Source organism: Perca fluviatilis, chromosome 17 (genome assembly GCF_010015445.1).
Source record: "Perca fluviatilis chromosome 17, GENO_Pfluv_1.0, whole genome shotgun sequence".
In the NCBI taxonomy this organism is placed as follows: domain Eukaryota; kingdom Metazoa; phylum Chordata; class Actinopteri; order Perciformes; family Percidae; genus Perca; species Perca fluviatilis.
Genome location: NC_053128.1, coordinates 12,102,598 through 12,116,322, shown reverse-complemented (window position 1 = coordinate 12,116,322; position 13,725 = coordinate 12,102,598). Strand labels below are relative to the sequence as shown.

The 13,725-nt window shown below is 39.6% G+C and overlaps 1 protein-coding gene across 2 annotated transcripts in view; it reads left to right on the top strand.

Annotated features, from left to right (window-relative positions):
* Window positions 1–2,257: 2,257 nt before the first annotated feature.
* Window positions 2,258–13,725, top strand: part of phf24 (PHD finger protein 24) — a 36,488-nt gene continuing 25,020 nt past the window's right edge. Inside the window, exon 1 of one of the 2 annotated variants that reach the window (XM_039779879.1) lies at window positions 2,258–2,739. The gene's annotated coding sequence lies outside the window, so the exon portion shown is untranslated. The remainder of the gene's footprint in view (window positions 2,740–13,725) is intronic. The other variant, XM_039779881.1, reaches the window with a different exon arrangement.

The window sequence follows — 13,725 nt, the reverse complement described above, 5'->3', positions numbered from 1 at the left end:
ACATTCCAAGATTGGCTTTGCCTTCGCCACTTGTCCTCATTGAGAGCCCATTTCTGTGGAAAAAAAGTAAAATAAAAGTTTTAATCATGAGCTATAACACATTTTCTCACCTCTTAAAAACTGACTCTTTTATGTCCACGTCCAAGTGCAAACAATGGCAAAAATTATAAAAAAAAAATATAATATAAAAAAAAATATATATATATATATATATATATATATATATATGTTTAGTTAGCATATTTCATGCAGTTTTTTAAGGTTATACATTACTCTCCTAACCAATACGTCATAGTAGTCCAAGACAGTCTAGCCAGCATGGAAAGAAAATCTATATTGTATTTTTTTTTTTTTGTAAAGCGCAGAGGAAAAGTGTCACAGGTTGGTAGGCGAGGGGTCAGGCTTCCAATGTGACATACCATAGCTGGTCATTTCTTTCTCTTTCCTTAAAGACCAATGGGCATTTACGTCGTCATCAATAATGCATGGCCTTCCATTTGATCCAGCAGGTCATGGAACCACACAATGGGACATGGTGCATACCAGTTGTTCATACATTAACCATATACCCCTGCTGTAGAGAGGCACTGTGGAACCCATTGTAACGATACTGACTCAGCTTTTTACCTTTGTGAGCTGTCACACCACATACACATAATGTATCTATGCTTGGATTTTTATATTATGTTGCAAGGAGTAAGACATTTATGCTTTAATATCCTGTATGTGTATGGTTGCCATGCTTGAATAAAAATGCTGACATATAGATGAATTTCAAGTTTTATTATTCTACTTGTAGAGGATATTTTTTTTATGTTTGCACAAACATGTCACTATATGTAAATCAATTTCATGCGGGACTCCCCGAAAAAAACTATGCGTGTTGCAAAGCAGAGGTTATTATAGTACAACTTTGAAATTATTTTCTGCCACTTACTTTGGATGCTAATACTCAGATACAGCATATCTGTGTAACAGCAATTCTTTAAGATTTATATTAATGAAAGAAAAAAGGATTTCTAGTTACTAAAACATTATGAGTGACAAAAATTATGTTAGCACAAATGAGATAATTATCATTTGGTTGGTAATTTTTCACTCAGAAGCACCGTTGTCTACACTTTTGCAGTATATTGTAGCAGTTACCTATTTAGACAAACATACTGTACATACTGAAATAATGAGTTGTTTGATTGCACAGTAGATTGAAAGAACATTATTCACCAGCAGTTTTGATAATTGGTTAATCATTTAAGGCATTTATCAAGCAAATACATTTACTGCTTCTAGCTTCTCAAATGGTAGGATTTACTGCTTTTGTCTATTTATAGTATAATCAATGTGGGTTTTGACTATACGATTAGTCTAAAGAAAATTGACAAATTCATTGAAAATGGACATAATCATTAGTTGCAACCCTACATATATGAGATTATATTTGCCCATTGTCAAGTGGCTTTGTTTCTTAATGTCAAGATAAATATGAAACAAGACAAAGTATAGGTATTGCATGAATTGTGGAAATTATGTTCTTTTAAAAGAGAAATTCTGATATATTTTTGGGCACTGTCCATTAGATACAATGGGATACTCTAATACAAGTGACAGCAGTGGGGATTGTCAAATCAATGATAATTCAATGGTTTACTGTGTATCATCTGTCTGGGCTAAACGCATTTTCACTGGTATTTTTAAAAAAATCACATAATATGAGAATAATATTCAATATACTGCATATTTCCGGGTGCTAAAGGGGAGATTGTTGCAATTTCCAAATAAAAGTGAACACACTTCACTCATTATGTAGCCTAGAAAACATTTCAGAACAACACAAGTTGTTGTTTCAACATTAAAGTGCTTAGAAATCTGAATTTTAACATTTGATAGCGGCTTTTCATCTTTTTCCTCTTCTCCTCTCAGCAGTTTAATCCGTGCAGATGCAGCTCTAGGTGCATAATGTGCCTCCATGTCACACATATGCTAAATTCTGACTTCCTTTGCTGAGAAAAAAAAAAAAAAGTGACTCAAATGGGATTTAAACTTTGAAGCAGCACAACCACTCTCTAAATGATCCCCTATTACGTATAACATGTTGGTCTGACATAATTGGCTGCTGAGGAATATTTCCTAATAACGTCATTATTTTGGGACCTGCGGGAACCTAGGTGGTCCCGGGCCAATCAAGACGCTCCAGGATCAAGCTTGAGGAAGCCCACAAGTTGTTAACCTAAATGATCACGACTGAACTCGCAGGGCTCTCGGAGAGGGAGGGGGGCTGCAAATATGATGGTTATAAATCCGTGATTGAACTTCAGTGGGCGCCTGTGAGTCTGCAGCTAAGGACTCCTGCCTCCAACAGCCAGCAATCTGCGTGTCTCTCCTCAGATGCTGAGGGAGTAGCTCAGAAAGGAGGGTGGAGGAAGAACACACAAAAAAAAACAAGAGAAAGACATTTCAGCACCGGAGCTGTCCGCGGCTCTTGGAGAAGTCTCGATTGCTGCCAAGGGGAGAGAGGCTGCTTCCGACTGTAAATTGTCCTCTGTGGGACTGTGAGGAAGGAGGGAATAATAAACTGCCGTGCCATTCATCTCTCTGCGGGGCTTCCGACAGGCGAGTAACGGCGCACATAGGCTACTTCATTCGAGCAAAGTCTTGCCATGCTGGACGGCCGGGCTTGAGACAGAAAGGATAAAGTCACCACACAAGTCGAGGTGAAAAAGCCAGCCTTTACTCTTTAAGGTGAGTCCACGTAGCCTATGCCATGCTTGGCTTTCTCTTTAAAAAGGTTACATAACAAACTGGTCTACATCCAGCTTTGTTTTGTTGATGTTGCGAAACATTTGGGCTGTGACGGGACTCGCATAGCTGGGTGTGCTGGGAAGCCTCATTGCAGATGCTTATTGTATGGGATGCATATTTAGGTCAGGGCGTCGTGGTTGTAATCAAACTACAGTTCACGCTGCTATGTGGCTTTGGCTGCTTTTGGGTCTCTTTCCTTTTATAACAGTGCGATGATAAAACGCAGAAATTGGAGTGAAAAGACAAAATTCAGGGAGTTCTTGGACTACTGGTGGATGTACGTCATTGGGTGAATAAGTGTTAAAGCGCCAGACTTCTGCTTCTCCCCCTCCTATGACCTTATACAGGAAGTTGTATCAATGAGAGATTCTGCAACTAATGGCATGGCTGGATCATTCTGAATTCCTGCAGCAGACATACTTTACTCAGTCAGTCCCCAGCCGCTCTGTCCACTTTTCCCAGCCCTATATCCCACAGGGGAGTGCTGCTGTCCATTAAGCTCCCCCTCAGTCTTTGCTTACAACCCTATTGTTGTTATGTCCCGGCCCACATAGGTCCACAAACAAGCCAGTTTTGGTGTTAACCTTGGAAGGAGCCCTGCTCCTCACTCTGCCTGCAGCCTACTCTCTCCAAGAGCGTTTTGGTTGGCACAGGCTCTCTGGCTGGCAGCGCCTGAATGCCAACGTGATGTCTCCAGTCCAACGATGCATTGAGATTTAAATTCCTCCTCCATTCAGACACTTTTTTTCTTCTTTTTTTCGGTCAGTTCACTAGCTGAATTTCAAACCCTTGTACGCATTTGTCGAGCCTTGAGCATGTTTTTGGAGAGAATGTTGTTGTACGGTACAAGGATGGGAGATGAGGCAATGCCATGCCAGAGGGAGAGATGTTGGTTCGTGCACAAATCAGTAGTTTTTCTTCCAGAAGAATTGAGAACTCCAGGGGCAGCAAGAGAATCCTACTTTACCTCTTGTATTTGATTTATTTGGCCCTGTGTGTCTAAGTGCACGTACATCTGTTAATGATTCCACTCAGTCGCTACTACAGGGATCAGGGTGAACTCGTTAGTGTAATTAGTTCCAGGTCTTCGCTTTCCCTGGTCCATGGGTGAGATCTTCGGCTAAAGGGGGATTCATTCCCATGAAAAGGCATGCTTTGTGATGCTTCCATTCAAAAAATCTCCCCCTCCTCCCCTGAAACAGGGAATGAAAAGGAGGACTGGTTGGGATTCTAATCAGTACATAACAGTGACAGCCAACAGCTTTGGGAAGGGAATCGTACAGTCAGAGGAACACTGGGTCACATAACATGGGAGTAAAGCCGGATACAGATTAGCGTCACGCTTTCATGTAAAATGTATGTTAACATAACAGTGTGTTAGAAATGGGGCTTGTAAATGAGGTCTGTTGTCTCGTAGTGTAAGAAGAACCAAAAACTGCAGATTTAAAGGACTGTATCTGCTGTATTGTTTGTCTTGTAAACCAGCAGTTCATATCCTAACGTAGCCACTCATGGGGGTCCTAAAGATAAATCGAAGGTGTTACAAGATGGTTAAAGGGTTCATAAAGAAAAAAAGAAAACGATTCTGTTACACATTTTTTTATTGACTTGTCTTGAAGTAAAGCGCTTTTTTCCCCTTCAAATATGTTACGGAGAAAACATTGTGTTGTTTTTTGTTATTCTTCTGACACACACTCAATTACGTTTTCTTTGGAAAACATGCAGTATAAGGTCCACCTTAAAAGGTGAAGTTATTTGAGCTAAATTGTTGAACACGGCAGTCTGTCACGTTATCACAGCGACCTTGTGCAACATCTTTAAGCTACAGTAAATCCACTCTGGCACCTGGTCAACCAAATGTACCAATAATGACAACAGAGCTGGTTATATAAACAATTCTAATGGAAATAATAATCCATTTCAGCAGTATAATTAACTATAGAGGGACCGAGTGACACTTACCATTGTAAGTAGATATTAGGTAGATAGATAGATAGATAGATAGATAGATAGATACTTTATTCATCCCGAGGGACATTTTAATGAAGTAGTTGTTTTCTGTAGACTGATAAATGGCTGTTATATGAGCCCCTGTAGACCACAATAACATCCCTATGGTGGCACTTGGGCAGCGTAGGACTGAATACTAATGCAGACCTTAGGTGTTCCTCTAATACACTGCTGCCTATAGGAGAAAATGGATTCCAATACAAACTAAAGATTAATTTCCTGTTTAGGCATAATATCCTTAGCTCTAGCCACCAATGTGAACAAAAAATTCTGTCTTAGATGCATTACATTCATAAATTTGATGATGGAACTCCAGTCCAGTGTGTTGGATGCTATTGTTGTTGTGAACTGATACAAAAAAGTGTTAAATGAATTTGTTTTTAGGTAAATGTTGAATTGTAAGTGTGAAGAGGATTACTCAGAGGAGCAAAAAAAAAAAAAAAATCATGAGGATTTAAAAAGCACTTTGGTGCCACCTCCCTCTGAAATCATCAATATTTAATTAAACCAAGGTGCTCCTGAGGGCTACATCATCCGAGAGCACGTCACATTGAATTGCTGACATAAATCAGGAGCCTGAGTATATAAATGTTGAACCTAAAATGTTTCTCCGACTCAAATGCAAAAAGTTTATAAAGTGTCGGATAAAATGGGGAAAACAAAATGAAGGATACAATTCTCCGTACCGTATTTGGAATATGGATGACTATAGGAGAATCTGAGATCATGTCACACGAGACACAAAAACGAGTGAATTGCTGCTATATCTCACCATCTTCAGAATATTCTGTGAGCACTGCAGCTCGATAGAATAACATTTGCGCCACCATATATGTCAGATTCTGCCCCAAGGAATGGCACTATTTTCCTTCCCTTCATCCAGATCTTTTTTTATCCAGGGGCATGTAAATCATTCAGAGGGCTCCGGAAAGGAGAGCACAGCAGCAGAGGCAGCTGCTCCTGCAAGAATCTACTGAACGTCAAGCCTGAGGGAGTTCTATACCATCTTCCTCAGATTGTATTGCTCTCAAATGTAATATCAGGGGGTGAATTTTGGTGACTGCTGAGCCTTAGTGGTGTCACTTTTTAGATATATTTGGCACTGGAACGACTTGTGTCGGATGTTGGTAGTTTGGGGCATGATAACTTTTGTACTCACCAAACTAATTGCTGAGATCTGGGAAATCTGGCATAATCATTTCAAAAAAGTGTGATGGAGAAGGAAACACAAGCAGTCAGATGATCAAACAGGTTGCAAACAATAGGTCAGCTACATACAACAAAAACAAGATTGTATGGTCAATCACATAGTTATTTACTAGCCGCTTTCTAATGCTAGCCCCAAAGTTGGCTAAGCAGCACTCAACAAAGTCTGAACAAAACCACATGCTCGCTAATGTTAGCAAGCTAGCTAAGAGCACACAACATATACATAAGGCAACTTTGAAGTTAGCGGGAGAGGTTAGCGCCCTGCTCCACTCTAACGGATGTACTGGATGCCTCAATTGTTTTCCTAGAATGGTGAAGTCATGACCCGCCCTACTCTGCCTCTGATTGGCTAGTACTTGTTGCCTTCATTGGTTGGGTTAGCTAGGTTTAGGCATGATAAGGGAGATTGGTTAGGGTAAGAATATCAGCGTAAGAAAATCAGAGGACGGGTCTATGCCTGTCTGTCTGTCTGACTGCAAACCAAACTGATATCAACCACTCAACAAACTCCGAAGAAAAACGGTGAACAAGCCGAGCCCAACATTTTCAGAGAATAGAGCATTACTTGGATTAGTTAACTGTAATTATTTACTTAATTTCAAATTATAATCCCTTACACTACTCTTTGCTAAAGAAATATTCTTGTAACGCATTACTAAGTAAGGTTGTAAATCTATAAATTGTGATGGATGTTTACAACAGACTGTTTGGATACTACTTTAACAGTTGGCCTGTAATTGTGTCTTTGAATGATTTTGGCTAATTTGGTGCTGTGTTTAAAACCTGTATGATTGTCCGACTGCTCGTTTCTTGTCCCCTCATTTTTAGCGTTGTCAGATTTCAGCAATTAACTTGGTGAGGACAATGTTATTATAACAGAGAGGTACAAAAATAAGATTGTAATAAACGGTTTGATTTACATGTATCTGCTGTAGATACTTACTAGAGTGCTGTCACGCATGGAAAACAAATACATCACCTATCTCTCTTGTTAGTATAAAGTGCATGCTGGTGTTGAGCTGCACAAATGCTGCTGTCAGTCGGGCGGGAAATTGCGTTGAGGGTTTTGACAGGCTTGTGGTCAAAGGCTTTAGGATCTTAGACATGTGAGGCAACCAAGTGGCAGGTTACTCAGCACTGTCTAATAACCCAAGGTATCAAAGCCAGCCACTGACCCATTTGTGTCAGAATAGACTTGTACACTGAGGAAAAAAAAAACATAAGGCCCTCATTTAAAATTCATAAGTTAACCGGAATATGACAAGGTCTTCTGTGTGCTCATCAACAGTGGCTTCACAATTCCAGCTTTGTTTGAAGAATGCGTGTTGTGAGAGATACATGATTTCCTAGCAACCTGTCTTCATCTTCCCTCTGGCATCATACAATTCCCCTGTACATATCTGAGTGTACGTTTCCATTAAATCTGCTATTGAATTGTAGTGACAAATGAGTTGCGGAATGGTATTTATTAATAATGCAGGACGATAGACACTATTGTTCCCTCTTTCCTTGTTGTGTTTGTTTATATGTTTTGTTCTATCATGGATAAATCCGATTTTGACTTAGACTTATGAGTGCTTGACTTTCAAAGAATAATTCAATTATATTTGTGCCATTGACTATTTATTGATTTGATGGAGTGTGCTTAAGACCTTGGGGCTTGTAATAGCACTTAGTTTATTGTTATTATTTCTCATTTCCCTCCCAGTGTTTATGAAGCCTATTCACTTTGCTGGCCATTAAAGAACAATTTGTTTTTTTGTTGATTATCTCATTCAAAATGGCACGGTGCATTATCTGCACTGCAGTGTAATTGAGGATCCAGCTGTGGTGGAAGCATCTAATCAATATATCAACCATACCGTTATTGCAAGCCTTGCCTCCACGCATTCTAAAGCTTTAAAACTCCCTTTTTTTATCTTGGGTTCATGTGAAAGAGGCGGCAGTTTACAAGTTGACATTTCTGGCACCTAAAGGCTGTCGCTGATATCTGTGCCAGTGCTGCTCCGAGCCAGAGCAGGAAGGTCACTTCAGTGGATAATGAAGTCCCTCTAATAATCAGTCAGACATCCTGTTTTGCGATCACCACATTGTGGTTTTGGACACTTCTGCTTGGGGATTTTTATATATTCAAGTGGTTCAACTAGTATCCAGTTTAGGGCTATCTTGACTTGTTCCCCATGCTAGCTTGGCTCTTGGGAAGGCAATGTCAGTCTGACGCTCAGTCAGTCAGTCAGTCCACCCCTTGTCCAGACTGATGAAGTACTCATTCATGGTTCCTGGAGGATGAATCCTACTGACTTTGGTGATATGCTGACTTTACCTCTTGCACCACCATGAGGTTGACACTTGTGTTTTTGAGTGAAATGTTTCAACAGCTGTTGGATGGATTGCCATGAAATGTGTAGATGCCCCCTATTTACTCAATAATTTAACATCATAGGTCCCAGCCTTTTGTTGGATTTCCTTGTGATGCTTCATGCTACGTGTTTTTTTGTGACCCTTCGTCACAGACTGCATATTCTATTACCTGTGACCAGTTAAACTACAGCAATAGATTTAAGATAAAATCAGAAGAAATACAAATATTTTGTTTACCAGAAGTCCCAGCATGTTAATTATCCCATGCCTTCAGATTTATGTGGGACCCCTTGGTCTCGACCCTAAGGTTAGGGTCTACACGTATTTCCTGTCTCTATCAATAAAGCCAAAATGCATAAAAGGTATCTTAAAAAGGTGACGTACAATGTGTAGTTGGCAGATTATTGTTTAATCAGTGTGTGGAAAGAAATACTAGTGGAGATAGATGCATTTGGATTCTGTTACTGTGAATTCTCTACTTATTGTCAATAGACATGATGAAACATCTTTATTATATATTCTCTTTTCAATACTATTCAAAAACTACTGCTGCATTAACATAATGGAACACAACCTTTCAGCCTAAGCTTATCTATGCTAAACCAAGTGAGCTGATTGTCATTTCTGCATTTAGGATAACAACCTATCCAGAATATGTGTATTTTAATCATTGTACATTCTCAGGTTGCTGCTGTCATTTATTAAACTACAGGTGGGCTTTGTCACGAGGTAGACTTACGTACCTTTTAAACTGAGTGGCGGCCTTAAGGAAGATGGTCAGTCCCAATTTTTCCACAAAGCAGAGCAAGGCTTAGCAGTTAGTATACGAGTCATTTTTGTTTTCTGGCCTGTAACTAAAGGTTTTTCACCATCCTCTGCTAATTTCTCACCAGTTTGTCCATCCCTGATAACCTGTTCCATTCCTATTTTGCTCTGCGGCACAAAGCAGTCTAGGGCTGTACTATTTGGCTGTTCAATACGAAAATTTGACTGTTTGCTCCTTTTTATTTGTTATAGACCATTTAGCATCAGAAAATCCATTGACATGAGTTTCAGTGATGAATTCGACCATGTGTTGGCATTTTGGAGTATACTTCATTTGGTCATTTTTACCAGTGTGGACATATGTCATGACAAAAACATGGTTAAAAACCTGGTTTAATGAATCTGATGGGACACATTTAATAAATCCCTACCAGCAGCAGGAGTCCATGTTTCAGCTGACTTGATCTTTGACCTTATTTTAGAGACACACCAGCCAAAATAGATATTCATGCAGTTATAAATAATGTATTACTGTGCCTCTGTTATGTCTGCATGAAAGCAAACCAAAGTAGAACAAAGAAATCAAAACGCTTTTGATGTGTTTTATCTGTGAACACATGCAATTTCACTGTTTGTATCCCTAGATGTGTTTTGGATCGTTTTAATGCATGAAACCCGAGACAGTGCAGCTTGTGCTAAGGTCTGTGCGATACAAATGACTGTTGTAGCTTCTACAGTGTATGATACACCTGGAGCAGCAACCTGAGCACATAAGGCCTGCAAGGCAATTAAACCCTTAGCCTGGGAGGAAGAGAGAGGGAATTACTCCCATTTCACTTCAGATAAATGCGATTGAATTTCACACAAGCACTTATGTGAAACGTGGATGGATGGGATTGCATTTGAGAGCAAAGACACATGTCCAATAAGTACCATGTAATCAACTTGAATCCACGAGGCGCCCTTTTTCAATAATGGAATTCACGGTTGTGTCTCACTTAAGTGGAACTCAGAACTAAGTCAGTTTATGCATCTTTTTTTCCCCTAACTTTGCTGCAAAGTGTACCGCATCTTACAGCGTATGATGTCACCTTATGTGTTCAGGAGTTATGTTATGTAATCACTGGAAACGTTTTGGGACCCTAGAAAACGCAGGAGTTGGCAGATTCCAGCACAATGACGAAATGAAAAGGAGTTATTCCATGATTCAGGTTTTATTATATTATATATTATATTTATAACACTAGCATTGTCAAAATCAAATTGTCTTCATTTAGGGAAATGCTCAGATGTCTAGAGGCGTTTGCTTTAATATCCAGCAAAACATGCAGAGAGAATACAATAAATTTTCTCTTATCTTAAAGTATCTTATCTCAACTCTGCATTCGGAGTTGAGAAGAAGTGATGTCACTTATTTATTAATTTGATTGATGCTGTGCATAAGCATTGAGCATGCACATGTTGGAACCAATAAAAACAAGCACACATTTGATATGCACACACACCAAATGTCAACTCTCTATTCTCTGAACTGTCAGCAAAACCTGGCCTCCTGACATAATTCTGGAAGTTTATTTACCGATCAGAAATCAGGTGCATTACTCACTGGCCCAAAGGTTGAAGAGGATGACCTTTGGTTGGAAGGTGACACCAGCATGAATCCCTGATCAATTTTGGAAATTTGGTTGGTTGGAAATTGGATGGGAAACTTGCTCAGCATAAAATCGAAGCTCCCTCGAGCATGTATGAACGTGAAACATTGCTTGAAAAAAAGCATGTGTGTAAAAATAAAAACACGGGCTTGTAAAAATGTCGGACATTTTCGATCTTTGCTGCTCGAAGCACTGAAGATTAGTTGGTGGTCAACCATTTTGAGAAACTCTTCACAGATCTCTTCCAAAAAGTACCTAGGACATTGCTCCTGGACAGACACAACGTAGAATATAAATTGATAACTGGCCAGTAGCTGCATGTTACTAAAAGGCTTTGTGTGTGTGCTGTATTTTAAAACCTTTATCCATTTTTTTCCCACTATGACAAGATAATGGGGATACGTGACCTTTCAAACCTTCACAAATCTTAAAGTGCTCCTATTATGCTTTTTTGGCTTTTCCCCTTTCCTTTGTGTTATATATCTTGTGCATGTAATAGGTATAAAAAGTGAAAAAGCCCAAAGTCCACCCCAAAGGGACTTACCATCTCCAACAGAAAACACTGTTCACAAACTGCTCCAAACAGCTTTATTGTGGTCCAGCCTTTACTTAGCACACGTTATAATGCTCGCCTAGCTGCTAGCGTGGCACACCCTCATACTCTGCTTCTGACTGGCTAGTAGTCCTTACCTAGCTACTGCGCATGTGTGACTTCTAACAAAGATGGAACAGAAGTGAGATGCCTCACTCTGTAGCTAAAACAGAGAGCTCAACCCACAGGCTGAAAAGAGGAGCTGCAGCAATGTGCAGTACAACACAAATATGGTGTTTTTTGAAAATTAAACCATGTAAACCTATTCAGGTACAACCTCTAAATACAATTATGAACCTAAAAGTGACCATAATACGAGCATTTAAATGAGTTTTATTAGACAATCTTTCTGATTTCTCAGAACTCTGACGAGCAGTTATACACTGCCGTTCAGATGCATGACACCCTCACAATGTTGAGTTGTGGAGAGCCACAGACATATTAGTGCAAATGATAGATTTCCGCATCAATATGTAAAGTATCCCTTACTCACAAAGATATGAAGAGGAGCCTTTGTGTGTAATGGCATCACAGACACACAAGCTTATGTTTTCTCAAACATCTGCTACCATTGCAGGGGGTCATATTTAGGATTTGAAATCGCACACCTGGTGTTTAGAAAAATATGCAATGTAGTGATTTTTTTTTTCAGTGTGCTGTGAGTTGCGGGATTTACTTTCTTAGTTTACACATTTATATTTCTCACTCGAATCGTTCAAGCAAAAACCTAATCTCAGTCAGTGTTGTGAATAATGTTACACTCCATTCTGTGAGAAGTTTGAAGAAAGTTGTTAGTTGTTAGTGCAACACTGTTTTCCTGTCTGTGTGAGGAGACCTTGAGACAATCCCTCCTCCCATCCTGACTCTCTTATCTTACTAGACGTCGACTTAATGAATGAAGCGATTGTTAGAAATATGCACATCCTTGTGTGTCTCATCAAACCTTTAGAACATTGTGAACTGAACCCTGCTTCGTGTCGCTTTGTCCTCTGAGATCTCGCCACTGCTTTCAGAATCTACTCACAGGGGTCAAAGCAGATCATAGGCTTCGAAACCACAAACAACGCTGATCGGATTGTTTCACAACAGTCAGTATCCACATCTTCATGCCGACTGAACAGTGAAATACTATAGCAGTGAGTGTGAGTCACAGAAATGTGGAGCAGATGGGGAGAGTTTATTAGTAATAAGGAGGAAAGGAGTTCAGGGAAATTGTTGCTGATAAAAAAGAGATTTGAGAGATTTAAGGGACCGAGCTGTTCAGTGCGAGAAAGCCACTCAGTAAGTCTAAGGAGCGATGTGCAAAGAGACTAAATATATTTTTTAATAGGTTGATAATCTCATCTCTGTTTGACGACAGCAAGTTCCCACCTTGTCCTTGTATTCTTTTACAAGAAAAAACATGATTTCGCCAGAGAGTTCACCATCCGTATGATGTAGCTCTATCAGCTATCATCTTTTAATAAGAGTTTTACTCATTCTTTTCATGAAAGATCTGGTCTAGTAAACGTTCCTTTTGATTGGAGGCACCACTAAAGGACATGCATGTGTGTATGCATGCACTGTACATGGCAGTATATTAGGGTTGGGTACCGATACCCAATGCTAATATGGCACCGGTGCCTAAACGACATAACCTACCTAAACAGTAACGTTACACTACCGTTAGCTTGTAGCTGGATTAAACACGGTTAAAATGCTGACAGCTAATGTTTAACGGTGTAAAGTGTGACTGTATTTCACTGTAGAGGATTCCAACACTGGGATGTAACAGTCTGCAGCTGCTGTTGTTGGAAAAACAACAGGCACCGATTAGGCACGGCACCGTTTCCAAAGTATCGCTTTAGCACCGGTATCGGAAAAAACCCAAAGGATACCCAACCCTACAGTATATGGTAGATGTTTCAGTGTATACAGTATGTATTGGTCAAGGTGAAGGTTAGTCAAAGGCCCTGAGAATGTGTTTTTTATCAGCTTCTTACTATGGGGGACTGCATTTTGTTTTTTGCTCTTCTTACTGATTTTATGTGGGCGGACCTCAATTGGCAAAAACTGATATCACGTTCTTCCGTGCACTAATCAAAATTCAACAATATTTGAATCACAATCTGATGACAGCTGTTGGTTTTTGGTCTGCTTACGCTGCTGATCAAACCGCACCCGCACACTCCTGATGATGCAGGCTGGCGGACATTTCGAGATTTTATCTTATAATGAATGATATTGAGGGAGATTTTATTTACTGTAAACTGTATTGTTCCTTATATAGTCTTGAATAGTTAACGATTTATATTGTTGAAAATAATGAAAATTTAAAATGTGAAACCAAGCTTTAAG